The 22,691-nt window shown below is 36.7% G+C and overlaps 1 protein-coding gene across 3 annotated transcripts in view; it reads right to left on the bottom strand.

The window, feature by feature from the left end:
* FHIT (fragile histidine triad diadenosine triphosphatase) overlaps window positions 1–22,691 on the bottom strand; it is a 512,539-nt gene that overhangs the window by 447,056 nt on the left and 42,792 nt on the right. The window contains exon 3 of one of the 3 annotated variants that reach the window (XM_074550483.1): window positions 22,201–22,382. The exons of the other annotated variants lie outside the window; for them this stretch is intronic. The gene's annotated coding sequence lies outside the window, so the exon portion shown is untranslated. The remainder of the gene's footprint in view (window positions 1–22,200; window positions 22,383–22,691) is intronic. 3 annotated transcript variants of the gene reach the window in all.

Genomic DNA, 22,691 nt, shown 5'->3' with positions numbered 1-22,691 from the left:
GCCAGTGACATTCCAGATTTCCATGTTATTATTATGTCAAAGTGAAAAGAATTCTATTCAGAGATATTCTGATGAAAAAATAGGCATTATAAAAGACACGAATAAATAATTTCTACCATTTCGAAGAATGTTTCAGATCAGTACACATTTACAAGCAAGCAAATTTCAGGATGTCATTTATATTCATACAGATATGGCTTTTGTCTTGCTTGATAAATACTTACTGTCTATAAACCAGATGCCTGCAAGAGCTGTATTTACTTAAACCCTCACCCTGCCTGCAAGTCTGCTTCTATATAGTACTTAAAAAACCACATATTTTGTTACTGTTGAAGTAAGTAATAGCATTAACCTCCCCCATCTTTGTACTTCTATACAAAACAAGCCATGCAAAGCCATAGAGAGGAAAGGAACTGTTCCTCCAGGAAGTGCTCTAATGAAGTAGAAAAAGGCATAAACATCTCTGTATGCCTTGTGTGGAACATGGAGAGTCACACAAGGAAAAAACACAAGGAATTTGTTATGTGTCCTGTCAGAAAATGGCTGCTACATAAAAGCAAAACTTACTGCCCTAAGGGAATCTTGCATTTTCTTTGCTGTTTTTTGTTTTCCATCTTGCTTTCCTGCTAGAGTTACACTTCCCAGCAAGGCATAGTGTCAAGAAGCTTCAATGCACAGAGGAAGATCATCTGACAACAAAAAACATATCCTGACTGTCAGATGGAGTGTGTACAAAGGAGAGAATTAACTGGGAGAAGGCATCTGTCCAGAGATTGTGAAATTCTACTTAGAGGCAAAGAAACCCTTCTCTCCAATTTAAAACATTTATTCCATTCTAACTACTCCTTGGTCTTCAGGTGCCTGCTTCAGATGAAGAAAGACACTTCAGAATCACAGAAACACACTGCCACTCAAATAGAAGGCAGATTTGTGTTTAAGTGATTTACAAGCATTTGCTGTGAAAAACAGTGCTGCCTCTCCTGCCAGTTATCAATGGAAATTTTTTTAGCAGATTTTTCAAGTTAGCCAATATAAGGAAAGTGATGTTAGTGATGGGATAACAAGAACCTCGGGTGAGGCAGCTGCACTGGTATCAGGGCAACAGCAAAGGACATTAAAGCTTTTATCACACAGTGCAAGATTTGGAAGGTCTAAAGTACTTTGGTGTGGTCACAAGAGAGACACAGCAGAGTTACTATCAGTTCATCTTCTCCTGAATAGCACTGGTGCAACAGAACTAACTCTAGCTGAAAGAAAAAGAAGTCAATGAAAGGAATATGCTTGAAACTATTTGACTATAATGATCAAAGCAGGATAGAAACAAGAGAATGGCAGTTCCGTATAGGACAAAAAAAAAAAAAAAACTATTTGCTATAGTTCAGGCTTCCTTTTTTGTCAGCACTTTAAACAACATAGCAAAGGTTGAGACAATTCTGTTAACATTACTGGAAAAGCTACTAAAATTGTATGAGGTTTTAAATATAGCTTATATTTAATAGCCTGAACTGCAAGCCTGCAACCAAGATACTCTGCACCACATCCCAATTTTTCAGTGTATTTGGCCAAGCCAGAAATGAAACAAATGAATGAAAAAGTCATTCTTCATGTGGGAAAAGAAAAAACACCCCAGAAAATTCTCAATCTTGCCAAGTTTCTAACTCTAAATTCACAATATTCCTCATTACTATCAATACAATTAAAGTGCAGCTATTAAGACCTCAGGAACTTTATTCTTTTCATAAATACTGAAGTTGTTTGATATGTTACCAAAATTGTTACAAAAGCAGATAGCTGCTGAAAGTACTCTTCAAGACAAAATTATTGTTCAAGTGTTCACAGAACATTTATCAAAACAATCATTTATTTTCATATTAATAGAGAGAAAATAGTTTTAGTAACTAGAGCACCCAGCAGACCAAAATTACTGAATTGTGTTATCACATATTTTTTGCTTTCTGTTGCTATAATAGAGAGCCTAAGTATAAGAAACACTTGTATTTCTACTCAGTAGAATTAATCAAAATTTAGTGGGGGGATATAAAAACCAAATAAAAAAGCAGAGTTAGAAAACACAGTAAAGGTACTGCACCTAAAAACCCTGACTAATAATTGGGTAAAACTGACACAACAATCAAATGGAGACACTTTCCACAAATCAGAAGACAAATATTTTAAATTTCAAAATGCTAAGATATCATTCAGGCAGCTAAAACATCATAAAATAAACCCCAACTGTCTTTCAATACTAAAAAGGAAGTCAGAGTAACAGTCAAACCCCCATGACAGATGAACCTTTAAACAATAAATAAAGTTTAGTGGCTTTTCCTCTTTGAGGAAATTCCTAAGCAACACCTGCTCAAAGTGAAATCTGGAAGGAAAGAAAACCCCCCTAGCAGCCACATGAATGGGATACTGCAGCCACCAAAACATTTTCTCTTAACCACAAACAGATTACAATTTACAGTGCAAGAGATTAAAAACCATTTTATTACTTCTCACTGCCATTCTGCCCTTACAGTGCTGTAATTATGACTGGTCAAGTAGATCTTTAATTTGCACACCTCAAATGCTGATTATCTGTATTCTGCAGACATCTACAAATACATACATCAAAGCTGCTGCCTTCCACAGAATGTTAACCAGGGCTCATTGTTCTTACATTCTTTTTAGAGTTGAATCCTGGTGCATTAGGTCTATAAACAGGTCCACTCAGTCATTTTCTTACAAGCTATTCATGTAGAAACTATAATGTTCTGTTCTCCCCAGAAGCTTATAATACATCACATGGATAATTGCATTTGAAAAGATTAAGCATGAAACACAAGAAACACCGATAAAATTCAAAGTACACCTGAGTCATCACAGGAGAAATATCATTATTTCTTAAAGAGCAAGTAGCATGGGGGGGTTGGGGGAGCCAGAAGAAAATCCAAAACAATACCAAAAAAACAAAATTCGAGTTTCAAAGTGCAGAATCCTGTGAGCACTGAGCAAGCATATTAGCCTTCAAATTATACACACTGACCTGAGACACAGAGCATGCCATGAAGAATTAAACACAAACTACAGTAGAATTAGCCTCATATACACCCAACAGGGCATAAATCTTCACTAAAGTCTCCTAGAACACACAAAACACTCACACAAATAATGTATTTAGAGAAGACATTCTCCAGCCTGGGTTCTCTGAAGCTAGAAAGTCTTTCCTAAAAATTCAAGTCCAAGTCTGTATCTCTAAATAGTGACAAACACGAAACCTGGTCAATCAAATGCAGTGTAACAGGAGACAGTTTTCTAAAATTGTTAGTGAGTTTTGTGTATGCAATTGTTTCATATGAGGCACTGTATTTTGAAGAAATTGCCTCTTTTCCAATCATGTTAACCATTATCTGTTTTGACACCCATTTAACTGGCAAGGATTCAACCACTTTATAATTCCATTTTCTATATATTAATAGATTAAACAGTTTTTGCTGTCTCCTATCTCAGCACCCTGAGGATAACTTCCAGTGTTTTTCCCATTTACATTTGATTTAGAAAAAGTCATGACTATATAAAACACAATGTCACTTTTGAAACTAATAACACAAGTGTCATTTGAAATGCTTCATTAAACTTGCAAAACATGCATTGCATCCTCTCTATTGAGCCAGTATCTATATTAAAAGCAGTAAATTCAATTTAAAACAACTTTTAATCAAACTCAAGTGCTGAAGTTCTTAATATGGCAACTGACAGTGTACAAAGGGCAAGGTGTGCATTTCATTGTCAGACTAGTTGAAATAATTAATGAGATTCAAAATTAATTTTGGTACAGCAATATGCAATTTTTCCAACTACTACACTGATTCATTTAGTGGAAAATATTGCAGGCAAACATTTCCCAAGTCCAGTTCAGCAGTTATTGTTATCAGCAGAGACACTCAAACTCAATCTTGGCTTCTTTGGAAGTATCCAGAAATCCAAATTGTCTGTCTTATTAAAAACCAGTTGGTGCCAGCCCCTACAGAAGGCAGAAACAGCCTGATTGATATACGAGAGACCAGGGTTCCACCTGTCCAAGAAGCCATTTGTTTCAAGTATACTCAACTTCCCCAAGCCAGAGATGTTTGCATCCTGTCTGACCTATGCTTGGTGATTGCCCCAACCCCTGGGCAGACACAGCTCTGTCTTAACCCCCTGTGTTCCATCAGTACTGAATTACAAATACCTTTTTAGAACACAGATACTGCTAAATGGGACTGTGGTGACTGGCACTGCCCCCTGTCTTTTTCAGCATCACACACTGCAATGAGCTCCAGCTTCTCACTGTTGGCAAAGCTGAGGGCCAGGATTTGACGATGAGGAGAAGACATTGCCATCTCAAGTCATAGGTCTCCTCAAGGGTCACTGCTCTGCTGCCTATTTAAGCCTTCCTTGTAAGGCTTATCTCCCAGGAAGCGCAAATGCATGAGCACTCTATGTTGAAACAGTAGAAATGCAACAGTCCTCTGTTTATTGCATTTTTTTTCCTGTTATTTACCACGTAAAGACATTTTCAGTAAGAATGCACAGACTAAACTAAGCAATTAATTAATAGATAATGTTAAGGACTCAAGATTCTTTCAAAAAATTTAAAAAAAATTATTTTTGAGATACCTTAATGAACGTTCAAAAAAAAAAGCCTATTCCTCAGCAAACAGCACAGTTCAATTCTTTTCAGCTCAATCAGAGTTATTCCTGTTTGGTTTTGTTATTCTCCTAATTATCACAACAACATCACTTCAGGATCTAGCTATTGGCACTACAATATTTCAGCTTCCACTCTTGTTTTGTAGCTGAGCATGTTCCACAGTTAATTCCACAATAGCAGTCAAGCAACTAATGCAAAAATGCAACTTCTATATTCCCTGTTAAAGACATGAACCGCTACTTCTGCAACATTTACAGAATCTGCACCAGTCATTCTTATCCCTTTTAAGGAGCTTTTAAACATTGACTGCATTAACTAATTAATTTGCCATTAACTAATTTATCTACTGACCAAAGAGAAAGAAACTGACACTGGGAAATTATTAGTTTGGAGGTTAAATTAATTAAAAACAGTACAGCAGTGACAGAATTTAATCTCATGCTTCTCATGAGAGCATGGAATCACTCACAACTGCAGCAATTTGTGATAAATCCATGGAGAGATTCTGTGATGGGAGTGAAATTAATTTGTGTCACCCCTAAGAGTATATGTGCTCACTCAACAGTACCTGTACTAAACAATATTAAAAACACACAAATTGAGCAAACCAAATGAACCTGTTGTTTGAGCTAGCACATGATACAGGCCCCTGGTTATCAAGATACAATAATTTGCATCAATAAAATTCAGGGGATCACAGGAGTGGTCAGAACAAGCAGAACATTCTTTGCAGTCTGTCCTCATCTGTGTGAATGCACGTGAGTAAAGAACCCAGCAATGCACAAGGGTAGTGAAGAGCCACTGAAAACACACCACCAAGCACAACCCCCTCACCCAAACCCCATCACTGCATCACTCTGGAGACTACCACCAACTCACAAGTACAGCAGAAGAGGGACCTCTGGGCGTCAATCAAGAGAGCAGTGATGAGATTCCCAAATCCTGGGGCAAAGAAAAACCAGAGAGAAGCACGAGAAGATGCGAGGACGAGCTTCAGGGACTCAGGCTTCTGCAGCAACGTGATTCCTGCACTCAACTCTTTTCTGGACCTTAATACAAAACATGAGCCTGAATACATGAGCCTCCACCAAAGCAAGGCTCCAACTATCCAAGAAATTGGGCTGTTTTGAATAGAAGATTAAACAAACAAAGCTTGGAAGACTCTCTACTTATTAGCTCTTAATAGCAGAGTATTGGTGACAGAACTTGTCACCCCATTGACATGCATGGTACACAACGCCACAGCTCAAATCAAGAGCTGCTTTTGCAGTTTACACACAGAGAATCCAAATGGCTTCAATTTGAATCACAAAAGAACCAGTGACAACGTGGTTGTCACAGCAAAGTTCCCAGCATGCATTGTACAACCCTGCCCAGAAGCCAAGGTAAGTACTCACATTAAGCAGACCATCTGTAAAAGGGAGATAATATTTTGTCCTGCTTTTGGTATTATTGGCAAGGTATCTTCTGTGTGTGAGCAGGAAGTTGCACTGCAGCTTATGACAAGAAACACATTCACTAGGTGGTAGTGTCAAACAAATAATAGTCATGCTAATAACTAAAGGAACTATCAAGACAGATCAATATAAAAAGAAATTACAATGCTTATGTAAAACATTATTGTCTATTCATTGAAAAATTACAAACCTCAAAATACAACTGATCTAGCAATACGGCCAAATTGTTATTGATTTGCATTAAGAATTTTTCCCTACTTGACATTTCTAGAATTTTTATATAATTGTATATTAAGGCTCATAGTGAGGATGAGATCTATTATAAATTCCACACATCTGCTGAGAAACGCCACTCTGAAATTAACTGTCTTGAAACTTATATTTAGAGCACATGAAAGTAATTCAATTTCCCAATATTAACTCTTCTTACATCAATACCAGAATTTAAGGCAGGTTGCATTTTTGTTCACTTTGTAGAACAAAACCAAGAGTCTCCTTTCTGTGTGGCCACAAGAAACAAGTAATTTTTGCAAATCTGTTCATAGGAACAGATTCAGCTGAGAAGGTTAACATTTGATAATGACTGCATAACTGTGACTTACATTCTACATAAATGTAGGATGTCATCAAAACTTGAAGTTCAAGTCATGAAAAGGCCATGATTAAATCCAAGTTTTCATTGCCATTAATATAATTTTTTTTTAATATAAGCAATTTAAGGCTGCTTCATTAAGAATTTTGGAATACAATACAGACTTCTAACATTGAAAATAGACTACTGACATTAGGGATAGCTACTCAGCCCCACAGGTACAGCAATGATCAATTCAGGATGCAGGCCAGCATCTCTGAAAATGATAGCTCCTTGTACATACTCTGAGCATGCAAACATGTAAATTAGTCTGGAGAGAAAGTTACAGTAATGGGGGAACTCTGGAGAGTGTTACACACCATTGTGATGGAGGTATCAAAGACTAAGAGGCTTGTATCAAACAAAATTCATTACCATTTTAAAAATTACAGTTATTTTCTCCTATGCTGCTATAATTTCCTTTGGAAATTAAAATTCCTGTGTGATATCAAATGCTATCTGACTATTTGACAGAATTTGAGACATTGCACATTTTCCTCATTGAGCTTTACATGAGCCACCCTCAAAACTCAACAGTGATCTAATGATACTGAAATGAACACCACAACTTTTTTTTTTTTTTGGTGAGGGAACTTAACATTTAAGCTTCACAAACCAGCAAGCTACTTCCTGATGACTTTAAGTCCTTATCACTAAATGAATTTATCATGTCTTTTGTCCTCCATGGTTAATCTCATACTTCCACACAAGGAATTAATCAGAGAGCAACAAGCCAGTACCTCTGATATCTGATATCTTTAATGACATTTCTTTATTAACAAGAAAAGAGACTATTTATCAAAGCTTCAGGTTTTACAAGCAGTTGACAGAACAACTGTGGGTCCAGCTTCAAAAGCAGTACCACACTGAAAAGGCTCAGAAAAACATTTCTTCTGATGATTACCTGATAATCTTCATGCTCATCTGGACAATTCTAGACTCACACTACCATCTAGCTTGGCCATCTATTTGCCCCATAATATTTCACCTGCACCTTCAACAACCTGAACTTCTCCTGTGAGAAGAGGACCCAACACAACCCAGCCAGCAGAGAGGACAAGGCCTGGGCAAACAGGCCACAGCTTGGCAAGGGAGAAAAATTAAATTATCATCACAGAACAGAACAGACAACAAACTGGGTGAAAGCAAACAATAAGGCATTCTGGGGATAGCAAAGCATAGAATTTTCTAAAGGAAAAAATTGCAGTGGGCTTTGCTGAGAATGTTGGGGTTTGTTTTATTAAAATCATCAGTATCTTCAGTTAGACAGGCTTTTCCTCCAAACTGCTTCTAACATAAAAAGTAAATCATAAAAGACCACAGAAAGATTATTTCTTATAGCCCCCTCTGCAAACTACGTGAAGTTAAAACACAGAAAGAATTAAATATCATATGCTGTAAAATTATTTTTATTTTTATCTGATACTGCACTTGATACTCAAGGAGGAAATTGTGTGCTACTTTGAAGATGCTCCTAAACTAAATTTCCTTGTTCAAATTAGAAACTTTGACATTTAAAATGAATTTTAATAGGGTAATAAACTCAGGATATTTCATAACTCCATCCAAGATATGAGGCATCTCTGACCTACTGACAACTCAGACTGAATGAAAGTCATCATTAAACACTCATGAGGCAGCACACCAACAGACACTTTGGAGTGAGTTATTTGAGTGGTAATGACAAATATGAGGAAAAAAAAAAAGGCAGTTCAGCCTCTATTAGAACTATATTGTGGTATTGTAATTCCTAAACTCAGTACAGCTACATGAGATGTGTTATAAATTGGCCCAAAGCAATCAGTAATTCTGATTTCTGGGTGCAAACTGGCAATGTTCACAAAATCTTCCTAGAAATCAGGGCAATGTATAAAAGAGAAATAGACTTCTTATAAATCACATAGAAAAAGAGAAAATATGAAAAGCTCTCATTACAAGAAATTCAAAAGTTCTTTTTCTAAAAATTATAGAACTGCTATAAATCAAGTACAAGGGAGGTGTCCATGCATACTATACACCAGTGCAGCCTGGGTTTATCAGTAATGCAATAAAAAAAGCCTTATAATCAATTTTTCTATAGGCTACAGCCAGCTCAGTTGCTAGCATAGGAAAGTCTATCCCTTCATCCCCATTCCAACAAAAATATTAAGTTGCTACGGTTCCACTGATCTGTACCAGTAACAGAGAAAGATTCCTGAAACTACAAAATCTCACAAGTTCTCACTGATAAAATGAGACAGGTTGGTAGAGATTTACTTGGTTTAGAAATGGAATTAACTTTCTGCTTTATCAAAACTGGATTTAAGCAAGCAGTTACAATAGTTTTAATGGAAAACTATAGCTTTATAACAAATTCAGAGTTCATCCTGCAATAAGATGGTGCAACACTACCATAAAAAAAAAAAAACAAAAAAAAAAAAAACAACAACAAAAAACAAAAAAAAAACCAGAAAAAATGAGGATCAAGGGAGTGAAAATATTCCAAGAGAAAAGACCTTCATTAGTACCACAAGTCTCCATTGCAAACAGGTTCAAAGCAGCTGTACACCAAGTAAATCAATCTGATCTGTACCTTGCCCAGAATTTCTGTCAGTTTGCCATTCCTATTGCCACTCTTGGAAGGGAGACACGCACTCAGTGCACAAAACACATCACATTTGATGAGACTTTTTAAAGGTCAGGATTTTATTTAAGAAAGTGGTTACTGAGTTACTGGTCAAATGTAGAACTGATTCACTCCTGTATGCCATAATCCCCATGATGAAAGCAAATACGGGATTTACTTGCAGCTGACTTTCTATGGAAGGGATATAACACACAGTGAATTAACTACAGTCAGAAAAAGCCTGGGATAACACAAGAAATAGAATACTTATTTCTGCAGGTATCAATAATGCAGTTATCACATAAAATGTGTTAGAAAATTGGTTCTTAAAAACTGAGATCCAAAACATAACTTGATAAAGGATTAAGCAAATCAATTGTCTGCAAAGCATTTCTAAATGTTTGCTCTGTGGGTGACCGTGAAAGGGAATGTGTTCCCTAAATGCAGGCTTTTGACTGAAGCTCAAGCTGTGCATGTTTTCCAACAAATCTCATTTCATAGAGATTTAAGATAAAAGTCAGACTCTTAAATAACTAAATTCCAGACTAAGTATCAAGAGAGGAACTTAAAGCCCTTACTGAGGCTTGAGAACCAGGTAACCCCAGTGGGCCATGACATGACTTGTGCTTTGACTGCCTGTTAGCAGGAACGCTCCTCACTTCCACCTCAAACAGAGGATGGGACAAGATTGGAACAGTAAAATTTACAAGCAAGCAGATAATAAAACCACCTTTATGAAATGAATGGCTGCAATCCCCTGGCCAGCTGCATATTAACAGTGACCCTACAGTTCCTCCCCTCAATACACAGTGCATCCTCCAGGTGTCGAGGCAGGAATCATTTGGTCAAAATTTGTACCTAAAATACCTGAATTAGCACCAATTATGCACCAGAATACTTCTTTTTCTCAAGTAATACTCCTTCTAACTCCCCTAATTAAATCTGCTTATTCATTTTACAACAGAAAACAGATTCTGGCAAAGTAGCAGCAGTGAGCATTATTGAATTATTAAAATTTTTTTGTACATACTGATAACTGCATGTTCCCAAACTATTTTTCAAGATAGAAGACAGAGTCAGGTACATAGGGAAATACTCACAAGTATAAAAATACAAATATGTGCACACAACCTGCGTGTAAGCAAGGGAGAAGCCACACCAGTAACAGTGAGGAATTCAGACTGCATCACATGAAAAATTTAATAGACAACCCTGAAAGTAAATGTAAAGTACCTAAAGGTTTTTAAATTACTAAAATAGACATATTACAATCTAAATAAGTAAAAACATCACAAAGGATTAGATCCAAAAATCAGAAAAACATTTTTCAGTTTGAATCAAATACTTCCATAAGCTTAGTTTGTAATTAAACACCTTCTGGCAAACCAGAAAATATCCAACAGAGAACTATAAGGAGACATGATACTCATTTTGAAGGCAATATCAGAAAGAAATCTGGAACACAGCACAGATGCTGGTGCAATAACATGAATGCTAGTTCAGAGATTCAAAACCTTTATCAAACTTCACATCAGCTAAGTAAAATGAGTTTTTAATCAAAACTTATTTCTCAATTTTGCATATTTTAATTGAGTATAAACACTCCGCAGGTATCAACAGTGACAACGCTACAGTGTAGCTGTTTCCTCATCATCTGACCAAGAAGTAGAATATTAAAAGCAACACATATTGAAATGAATAATATCTAAAAATAACAACAAGAAGTTTTTCAACAGATGCCCTCACTGCTTGTGCACCATGAAAGTTAATTTGTAAGTAAATGACATGAATTTTAAGAGCCAAGGAGCAGCAGAAATGCTGCCCCATTCCCATTGCCCTGAACATCAATAATGAGACAAGGGCCAGAACATCAGAACTACACTTGGGGAAAGTGTTTCAAAATAAACAGAATTATTTGATTTACAAATTAGGACTATTATGTGCTTAGAAAACCAAAACAAATGGGGATGCATCCTTGAAATAAAAAAAGAGGGAAAGCTTTAAAATAAGAAAAACTGTATATTTTGTCAAGAAAACAAAATTTGTATTCATAGATGCTAAAGTGGAAAAACAACCATTAAAGACATGACCCCCGATAATTGTTCATGCCCAGTCTAACTACCTTTTATAGTGGGTATTTAGCTGAAAACTGAACCATGAACAAGACAAAAAAAATAGATTACATACACACCCAGCATAATTCTACAATATCTGTCTCTTGTTTTGACTTAGTAACCAGATCAGTGATTTCAAGCTCAGCATTCCAATTTTTTACTGTCAAAAAATATCTGAATTTGAAGAACTGAGAAACAAGCTAACTTAAATGCTATTTTACAAAACATGCCTATGGATAAAATAGAATTTCCAGATTTTCATAATTCACAACTTTTTTTCTAGCACTGCCTTTTCTGTTTCTTGAAAAAACTCTATCAAAAGTTCTGTCAATTTAGGAAATTCTCATTTTGGCTAAAACATGCCTTTGTGGTGCTGCCTTATTATTATTAATTAGCAGAAGCAGCCTAAACAGTTTGAGAATTCTAAAGCTTTTAGAAATGCTTCAATTACTTGAAGTTTTTTTAGTAAGCACTAAATATCAAAAATTGCACCTTTGCTCAGCTAAGCTGAATTACCTCTTTACCCCTCATGAGGGCAAAATAATTTCATCCAGTATTAGGCAAACTTCACTGAAAAAGCCAACAAAAAAAATAAAGATCTAGAGACCTTTTACAGTCTTAAATCATTAATTTGACACAAGGTTGAAAAAATTGGTTAGAAAAAGACTCTGACAGTTTTAAAAATTAGGAAAGGAAGTTTGTGTTAAATTGTTATTGAAGGAATTAGACTTTAACGGCCAACCTATGCAATATTTTCTAAATCAGCAGCAGATCCTGGCAACAAGAACATAATGGCAGGGGAATTCACTGCCTCATCCTGCTAATTGAAAGGACTACACCTCGCCAGGGTCACTCACTGCAAGCTGGAACAGCCACACTGCAAATTATCACTGCTCTGCAGCTGCCCCGTGTGCTACCTGTACTAGCAATGGAACTGAGCATGCTACGCTCTGGTGGTTAAAAATTAACTTGTTCCCAGTCTACATGGATTTTAGAAGCTTTAGAAACAGAAAAACTTAACGTAAAGGGGTTTTTGCCTACATTTCAAAGTTATTCAGAAAAATAATACACTGTTCCATGTATTGTAGCTATTGATATTCAGGTTAGACCTGGAGCTTTCTGGGAGGTGACACATGGGAATATTGCAGCAGGGATGTATTTACACAGCATCTACTCAATGTTCGAAACTTTCTTGTGCAATTTGCCTTTACTTATAGAAAGAGTAACAGTGTAGTCAATAAAACAACATTAGCTAAAAACCTGACCCAGGCAACAAGGGGTAAGAAAAGAATCCTATTACATATGTACTTCAATGTGTAATTTTGGGACACTCGACCCCCAAGATCTTCTCCCCATTCTTGAAAAAAACAGCATTCCAAATGTTTATAAGCAATATATGTGACTGCTGGGAGTAAGCTTTCAGTTCCCTGTAGGTACTTTTCCACTGATAAAGGTACATTCAGCATATGTATATACTGAAAATTCTACATTGCTCTTCTTGGCATGTAATTAGGGGCAAAGGAAAATGTGCAGGACTAGAATCTTAAGTGTTGCTTTAATAACCTTTATACAGCTCATTTCTGAATGATTTTCTTCCTCTCTGGAGAGGCTTCTAATGTCAAACCCTGGTATTAAGGTGAGTCATAGTTACAGAAGAGGCACAGAGAGGGCCCATGACAAAATTATTAATTATGGGGAGGGAAGGAGGCAGAGAATTCTTTTTACTCCATAAATGTCCTTGTAAAACAGAACATTTAATACTGAAGTCAAATACAGTTTCAGTAGTCAATAGCCACTAAAGTCCTACTGCTGCTGATAACAGTTGGGAATTTAAGAATGCCATTTAAAAACTGTTGCAAATGTGATTTTTAGAAGGCAATGGAGATTTTTGAGAAAGCAAACAGATTTACAATTTTTCAACTATGGTAACAGAAAGTGGGCAATTTTTCAATATCTAAGATATCTAAGCTATCTATCACTATCCAAGCTAGTGAGCTAAAAAGCTTTAATAGAGTAATTTAAAATATACTACTTTCTCATACTGCTGGCAGTTCTTGTTCATTTTTCAGATTCCTTCCTTTCACATCAAATGGTAAGAATTGTACCAAGGCCAACAGGAGAGAGGGTCAGCACTATTTTCTGCTAAACTGAAATCTCACAATTCTTATTCTAACACCAAAAGGTTTATCTATAGGTAATACCTTTAAGCAACAGGACAAGCTTGGGGTTGGTTGTTTGGGTTTGGGGTTTTTTTTGAGGGAAAGGGAAAGAGAAAAAGAATTGTGGTTCTAGTCTAATTCATTTCATCTTTAGTAGATTACCAGAGTTATGGAAACAATTTTTGCAACAATTTTCCAACAATTCCAACATAATTTTCCAGCAATTATGTGAGCAGGCTTCATTAGGAATTGTATCTTTGAACTAACATTCTAATCATAGTTTAAGCAGGAATGTAGGAAAAAGCACAAAATTTTAACAGATCAAATATAATTTAAGCTTTTGAAGTAAAATATTTTCAGTAAAACCTTAAAACAATCTGATTTTTTTTTCTAGGAAACACTTTTTCTGCATTATAAAAACTCTATAGTATCCTGCATTCAACTGCTTAAAGTTTTTTTCCTGATACAATCGTACTTCTTACAAACGTAAGAATAGTTCACTCTGCCAAGGAATTGCATTTATGAAAAATGCATGTTGTGAATGCCAAAGGCCATGTTTTTAGAATGAAAAAAAATAAAAAATCCAATACATTCTTTAAAAGATGACAAATAGTCTTTATGAAAGCCATTCCTGCTCTTTCCATTACGGAAAAGGAAATCACAGTGGGAATACTAAGCTCAGCATATATTTGGCAGCTCACTGACCAGACAGGCTATTAACTATATGAAGGGCTATTTCTGAACATTTCTTTTCCTTAAATAAAGTTTTGATTTTTCAATAATTGAAATGCAGTGATGAATGTAAGTGCAAGCTGCTTATTAGAATTAGTAACTCATCATCCCTGCACTCCATATTTTACCATATCTTCTATATCAAATGTATTTCTTCTGTAGATTCCAATACATCCTTCAGTCTAAAACTTCCTTCACATTCCTCATCATCTCTTGTTTCCAGGTATCCCTCTTTGATTTTCTACAGCTTCCCATCACCTGGCTATCTACTCTTCCACCATGTCTATGTTTAAAAACATTTTCTTTGATCCTGAAGTCTCAGCAAGTCTCCTTCACTGCCTTTTAGAGGCAAAATCTGTCAATTCAATAAGCCAGCTCTTCTTGTATCTCCCTGAAGAAGTAGTCAAGCTCCTCCCTTGTGTGACAGCAATCACCTCTGACCTTACCACCAGCAGACAGTTTCTTGTGGTTTGTTGGGGCTTTTTTCAACAAATATATACCAAATATATCATTTGAGAGAGAGAAAAGCTTTTGTTTTTAAACAGTGGAGCAAAAAAAGGGCTTGGTATTTATGATGATCCCTCTGCTACTAGCTGAATAGCCAGCAGCACTCAGATGGACTGGGCTTAAGGGGTTTCATTAATTATGCATATTAGAGGGATGTGTCCTATCAATAAATGAAACTTGAAAATGAAATAAAGCACCTCGAATTTAATATTCTGATAGCATTTCCCAATACTGAGTCATGTTTGATACCACTGGAAAAGGTTCACTGAACTGGAGATATGAACAGAAATTCAAAGTGACAGAACAAAGTATTGTGCGTGGTCACTTATAAAAGTTTAACATCTAAAAAAAAGTCAGCCCAGTTTGTCCAAGAGCACACAACATGACCAATGTAAAAACTCAGTTAAGATATGAATTTTTAGGATTTTGTTGTTACTTAGCTCTCAGTAATTTGGTTTGGAAGGAGTGGAGAATATGGGGAGGTTTTCTGTATTTCACTGGATCAAATTTCATATACAAATTCTTTTTCTTGCACTATCTCTTCCTGTTTTCTGCATCTGTATTCAGGCAGCCAAGGGACCCAGTGAGCACTTTCACTGAAAACAGAAAGAACTAGAAAAAATACTGCATTCTTTATATTCTTTTCAGCCATCTGTCTCTCTGCAGATGTAACAGAACAAAAGCTTAAATTGACTCTACTCTGATAAATACTGTTACAACAAAACAATCTACAGGTACATTATTTTAACCTCTTAAGAGAAAATAAAATTCAATTCTTTCAAAGTTCATTTTTGTTTCCCTCCCATGATACCATAAATCAACACTGAATTAAGGTTTTAAAAAGCAACACTGAATTAAGGTTTGAAAATAAAAAAGAAAAATAGTGTCAAAGCTGTATCTTAAAGTATTTTTTGCTGATCATGTAAATAATTTATTTTCCATAGTAAAACAGACAAATTAACAATGTGATATTTTCATTTGCTTTAAAGACAACCTAACTCATTCAGAAAGGACAGGGTGTGTGGAGCTAAGGCAGCAAAGACTTGAGATTTGTGAAGATTTTGCAAACAGCTAGTGAACACATTATTATAAACATTGTAAATTCAGGGCAGATCGTTTCCGCTCTGAGCAATCATTTGAACCTGGAGTTCTGCTTTCTGGTTTTGAGTGAGAATGCCCCTGACTCCTCATGGAGATACTGACATCAATAACAGGACATGCACCTCTTGTCAAGGCAGCAGATAATGGGGGACCAAGAGTTACCCCAGAACAGCCAAATCCGTGAGCTCCTTTAGAGGACGTGGCCTTGTCTCCAAATGCCCAATGCAGCAGACAGCTCTGCACAGCCCTGCTGCATTCCTGGCTTCAGGAGTGCAGGGATTGGGCAGAGCACACACACAGCCCCCCTCAAGGCTTCCTTCTGTTGTAAGAACCTAAAGCAGTGCAGCTCTACTGCCTGCACCCTGCTAACCTCTAATTGAGATTTCCTAGCAGAGGTATAATTTAGATGAATGAGATCAAAGATTTGCAATTTATTTCCAGTGTCAAGGGAACTCAAAGGGTTTTACTAACTCATGTACATAGTGACCCATTATTTTAAGAGGATAAAAACTTGTCCTTTCTAAAAAAGTCATTATACCAATAAGTATTGCAATTATTAGATAAGCAGTAGCTCAGCATAAATGCAATACATAAACAATCATAAGGAAACAATCACCTTTCAGAAATGTAACCTTTTGTACTGGATACCATTAGAGAGCAGCCTCCTTTGGTTGGCTTGATTTGCAGAGGCAAAAACAATGCAACGAGATGCTCCCTTCAACAAAGTATTTCCACTGAGTAAGATTACACCCCAAATCAATTCTCTTCAGAGGAGGATATTTTAATTACTAATGAAACTTAGTGGGAGCCTCAAACAACATCCACAAGAAAAAAAAGTTTAATTCAAAGCGTCTTCTGTCTCAAATTTCCATAATATTGGGTTTTAGACACAAAACACATGACAACATCCATATTAAGTCTTCAAGATATTAGAAGAAAGCCTTTTTCCCCATGACATCCTTCTCAAGGATCAGCTGTCACACTCTATGTGACTCTTCATATGAAATGATACTACACAAGTGATAACGTATTTGAATTATAACAAAACCAATGGAAAGTTGTTATCCTATATTTTATTGCTTTCAATATTTCTTTAGCAATCATCATTGCAGTCTGTCTAAACAATTCTCTGTGCACTGACATTCACAAAAATGTGTTTTCATCAGGAAGTTAGACACTGTCATTAGGTTTCGTGAAAAGCTATACTTTTCAGTTCCTAGCCAATTTTTTACACCTCACTGCATCATAAGGATGTGAATGCAACAGTTTTTACATCTGTCAGGTTTAGTTTTATTTACTTGAATACAAGCATTAATAACAGATTACTGGCAAACTGTAGAGAGATGATGAATTAGTTATGTTCTTATCATCCAACACTGGAATGGGACCAAGAGAGGAGGGTTCACCACATTCTCTGCTAAGAGAAAACCTATTGATCAGCCACAACAATCATTTACAAAGCCTAGGAAAGGCAGTGATTCAAATCATTGTTTCAGAGCTGCTATTTTACATACCAAATCTGGCAATACCTTTTGATTTCCTAGAACTGTTTGGTAAAAAACTTGTTTGATTGTTAACAGCTGCAATACCTTGAGATACAAGTAAAAGACATAACCTGCTCTAAAGCCTAGTACTTTTCATATTCTTCTACTAGTTTTCAGAAGTTGCAAATACAGTTTTTCACACCCTTTTAGGTTCTTGTAGAAGTAGCTGTATATGCTGGAACCTTACAAACAAAGAAAAGTTGAGGAATTTTTATCATACACCTTAAAGTGAACTAAATACACATTTGTGTAAACAAAACACACAAAATGTCCTGTCCCAAATGAGGGTCTTCACCTCAGAAGGCTCTATCAGGAACTGGATACTGAGTACCTGAGGATACTTGAATAAAACTAATCTGGCTTCAGCACAAGTGGAAAAAAAAGACATGTTTTAGCACAATGACCCCAGCTATTAATAGATATATATACATTTTTTCAAGGACTGTCAGTCATGACTATGATAAATAATAGCCTCTGAATTTTAGAGTTAGTTATACTAAACCCAAACTGTAGTTCCCTCACACACAGTTACATATAGAAAATATCTATGTGCAATGCTCTTCATTAAGTAGAGGTATTTATACCTCAAAATTCATGTATTAATGCAAGGAAGCTCTCAGATAAGAAATACAAAAATAAAGTGAGAAAATGTTATGAATAAATGTTGTCTTAAGGTTCTTTAAGTCTCAACCAATTCTTCATCAATTGTCAGAGAGAGCAAGCAGCTTTGTAAGCTTCTCACAGACAAGAGAAGTGTCATTTATTTATGTCATTGGTGAGCTGTACTGCAGGGACAGCTGCAGTTAAGAATCCCCATGTTCAGCATCAAGAGTCATTGCTATGTAGCCTATTTCCTAAAATGTTCAGAACAAAAAAAAGGAAGATTTTGAGCCAATGAGAAAAAAGGCATGACAAACTGAACATCAAAAACCTGAGAGCTGTGGCTTTTTCCTCTGCAGTTGCACTGCTTATTCTAATGGTCATTGGTTAAGCCTACACAGACAGTAACTTTTCTTGCAAATACTTTCACATACTCACCACCACTTAACAACAGGCATTTCCACAGTCAAGCACAGAAAGGGGAAACCCCAACCTGAAGCATCTTTTAGAAACTCAAGACAATTAGAAAAGACTATGCACCTTGTGTTCACTACTTTCTGACATTCATGTTATTCTGAATGCAAAGACAACATATAACTGGTTTTTCTTCATAATCTAAAGCAAACCAGCATGGTTTTGAATCACTGGAGTCCGGTTCTTTTAAAGGCTTTCTAATTGCAAAATCCTACAGACAACAATTCAGAAACGGGAGTGCATAATCAGAGGCTTAACTGTTGCTACACTAAATCAAGTTTCTGTTATGTCACATTGATTTCACAGATCCACTATGCCTTATGTCTGTACAACTTCAGGAACAACTTCAGCTTTAAAGCTAGGAATAAGACTAATTCCTCTTGCTATGCTCAAGCATATTTTTCCCTAGCAGGTAGATACCCTTTTACTTCTCTGCATCTTGGAGGGAAGAGGAAGAAGGTGAGGGGAAGAAAAAAAAAAAAAAGGAATCTTCAGGGACAGGTTGCCAAGAAGCTGAGAATCTCAAAGGCTACATTAATCAAGGAAAATCTATGCTTTCAACACTTTACAACTTTTGCACGGAAAAAAACTCAGAACAAAAAAAAAACCACTCTTCCCAGAAATCTTGAAGCCTGTTAAAGCATCTTGGTAAGAACAAAAAACCTACAAGAAACAATATTCATAGATAAACGATTCTCCTTATGTCACATTCACTGCAAGAAGAAAATAGTCTCTGGAAAAGTGACACAGTGGTCAACTGTCAAAATGAAATGTAATTTAGCACTAACAATAGGTAAGGATTGTTAGTCTAAGTGCTCAATAACAACCATTAACACCTTCTTGAATAAAATGCTTTTAGCATAAGTTGTATCTAATAAAATTTTCCATCTTTCTCTTCACAAAGCAAGACGTACTATGGAATATCTTATTACCAATTTTAAAATATGAAAGTAACGAAAATTACCATTTGGATTTTCTTCTAAAATTACACCCTTCCTTTATTTTTCCATATATCTTCATAAAAGGTACTGTGGTTTTTCCAAAAGTAGACAAATTGTCCAAATGTTCACTTCTCTGCAGACAGCAGCTGCTTTGTTTCAATTGTGCAGATATTCATCACAAAAAGTTACTAACTGGAATCTGAAAATAGTTTGTGAAATTTGCAATAATTATTTTTATTTTAATATTCTAAATCACCTTTCTTCGGCTAAATTATATAAGCACTTAAGCTTTTTAATAAACATTCATGGAGCTGAAACAGCAGAAGTTGTTTACCAAGTCACTGGATGGCTCCTAAAAGGTCTCTGTTAGAAGCTACTTTTGGGAAATAATCAACCTTGAAGTAGTAGAAATGTTTTTGCAAAGCCTGGGGCATTCCACTGATTTAACCCTCATGACCTCACCCCAGCTTGGTGGAGGTGCCAGAAGGAAAAAACTTTAAAAGGCCAAGAAGCAATTATGAGTTTAATCCTGAGAAAACAGAAAACAAGAGTGTGACTTAGAGCACCAGGGCTGGAAGGAGTGAGCAAGGTTGCCCTCGCAAAGCTATTTACACTCAGAGCTGGAGAAGGAAGCATGAGTATTTTCCTGGAACCATGGAACCTGCGCCTTGTATCAGGATTTTCTCCCGTCATAACACAAAGGGGAGCCCATGGCCAACCCATGAGTCAGGAGATGCAGCAATTGAGACAGACAAACCATGCTGTATGCAAGCAAAGCCCATTTATTACACTAATCACCAGAATTTAGAGTTCTGTTACTTCCGCACAAAATTTTCAACTCAGAACCCCCTGCCCCTCTTCCCTTAGCAACATAATCTTTTCAGTTATCAAGTCCTTCTTAATATCCTCTTGCACCAGAGCAATCAGATGTGATGTCTTCACTTCTTGTTCTTGCCTTGAGTTTATCTCTCCCATGGCTTCCACTGTACCAGGACAGGAGGTCTGTGGTGCTACCCAACTTAACTTCTGTAGCTGTCTGATCTCCTACATTTCCCCCTTTTTGTTCTACAATCCTTATTTGTTTTATTCATTTATTAATCAATCTCTGAATACATTGAATCAAGCGAGGCAGGTATCACTATAATTAATAGCCTCCCTAATACACACATTCCCATCTTAATTAAATTTTGGACCCATCCAGTGATCCCCCAGTCTCCAAAACGATTGTTAAGCCAATCAGCTCTATCTACTGTTTTTAATTTGGTTACATTATCTTTTAAAGCTTTAATATGCACAGGAATAGACTGTGAGTGATCTGAAAGGTTGATATCAAAATCTTCAAATACATGTCCATGTGCTAAAAGCAAAAACCCAAGAGTGGCTCAATTCTGCAGTAAACCATGTTGAATCAGATCAATATTGGTTAACAATTCTGTTAAAGCAAGTGAAGCAGCATTAGTTTGTTGAGCTAACCAGCAGTCTAGCTGGTTTAACAATCCGTGTCTTCCCAGACGCTACTCCTGGAGCAAAAAGGAGACAGCCCAACACTGTTGTAGTGACCAAAAGTTGAGGTTATCACAGTCAGGGCTAAACACATGAATACTGCGCTTCCCTCTCCACAGAAATTTATGTTGTAAAATCATGGATGTGTTGGGTGTCAACAGCGAGAGTCACCCTAAACTGCAGGGGCCTCCCTCAATATGTGATGGAATAGCGGCCAGAGCTGTCTCCAGAAATAAACACTCCTGCTGGTAATGATAATGGAACATTAGTCGAGTGAGAGATGTTGGTGGAAGTGTAATTACACCATGCACTTGCAGTCTTGAATATGAGCTGGCTTGGAGAAACACCCCATGGTATAGATTGGCTGGTCCCAGAATAATTAAATTCAACACAAGGTCCATTTTCACAGATCCTAGAAGTTCTAATTCCTGAGTTTCAAGGGCTGCACAAGGGAGATCCAGGACCCATTGGTTCCATGTATCAGCATAATTCTCAAAATGAAGAGCATGAGCTGAAAGGGGATGTATCTAAAGATAAACCAACAAGACAAGTAGTAGATGGGTTTTCAGGAGAGGCTGTAGCCAAGCATAAAGTACCTTGGCCTTTTAAATTGGCTAAAGTTACCCATATGTTTGTTTTTGGCTGATTAACAGGCCAAGTAAAAGTAACAGGAAGAAATACTAGAATACTAATACTAGAAAATCCTTTGCTAGTGTAAGTCAAACACTAGCTTGAGGCAATGGCAATAGAGGACTCCACATTGCTGCTGTGGGAGGAGTTAGAACTAACACTACAAAACTCATTAACAACAGCAAGCCATTGCTCACTTGATAACTCCTGATGTTCACACAAACCATATTGATGCCCACACACAAGCTGTTTAATCTGTATATTATTCCGACTGCTCCTTAAAGGGTCACAATGCTGACAGTCAGCTCTTCTTCTGTGAGATGCACAATACCAAAGGCACCCACACCTTTGACACTCACACAAAGTCCATGCTTGATGATGCCCTGTGTGACAGGTCAAGCAGGGAAAAGAAATTAACAGACCTGCAGAAAGTTCACGTTCAAAAGATGTTATGAACTGGCTGGGATCTGGGTGTTGCCAGTCTAGAGCAAGAAAAAGGTCATCAAACGGAAAGGGAGCACAGTACCGACCACCTCTGGACATACGATCCACCGGCTCCCCGAGGACAGAAGACTTGTCTTTTATGACTATGACGTCTCTAGGAAACCCAAACCACCTCTTCAAAGACATGAATCCTTTTCTGTATTTGGATCAGCTGGTTGTTCGATGAAGGTCCTGATGTTCTTGACTGGAACCCAATGAGGACCAGTATCTGTGGAAACACAAGCACAACCCATTCCCCATGTAATGAGGGGAAATGGGCCTATGATTTTCCCACTTTCTGGGTCTTTTACAAGGACTCATGCTTTTTGCCCTAAGTCTAATAACATTTCTTTAGAAGTAGAAAAGTGTTTTATTATAGGGGGAGCTTTGCTATCAGCATAGCAATTTAAAAAGCTGAAAACACACAGTGCTTTATGTAGCTGTTCCATTGGCATACATCCCTGCATTCCCCCTTTCTGTTGAGCTAAAAGACACTTAAGAGTTGAATGAGCACATTCAATAATTGCTTGTTCTGTGG

The sequence above is a fragment of the Zonotrichia albicollis genome, chromosome 12, assembly GCF_047830755.1.
Source record: "Zonotrichia albicollis isolate bZonAlb1 chromosome 12, bZonAlb1.hap1, whole genome shotgun sequence".
In the NCBI taxonomy this organism is placed as follows: domain Eukaryota; kingdom Metazoa; phylum Chordata; class Aves; order Passeriformes; family Passerellidae; genus Zonotrichia; species Zonotrichia albicollis.
This window is presented reverse-complemented; position numbering and strand designations above follow the sequence as displayed.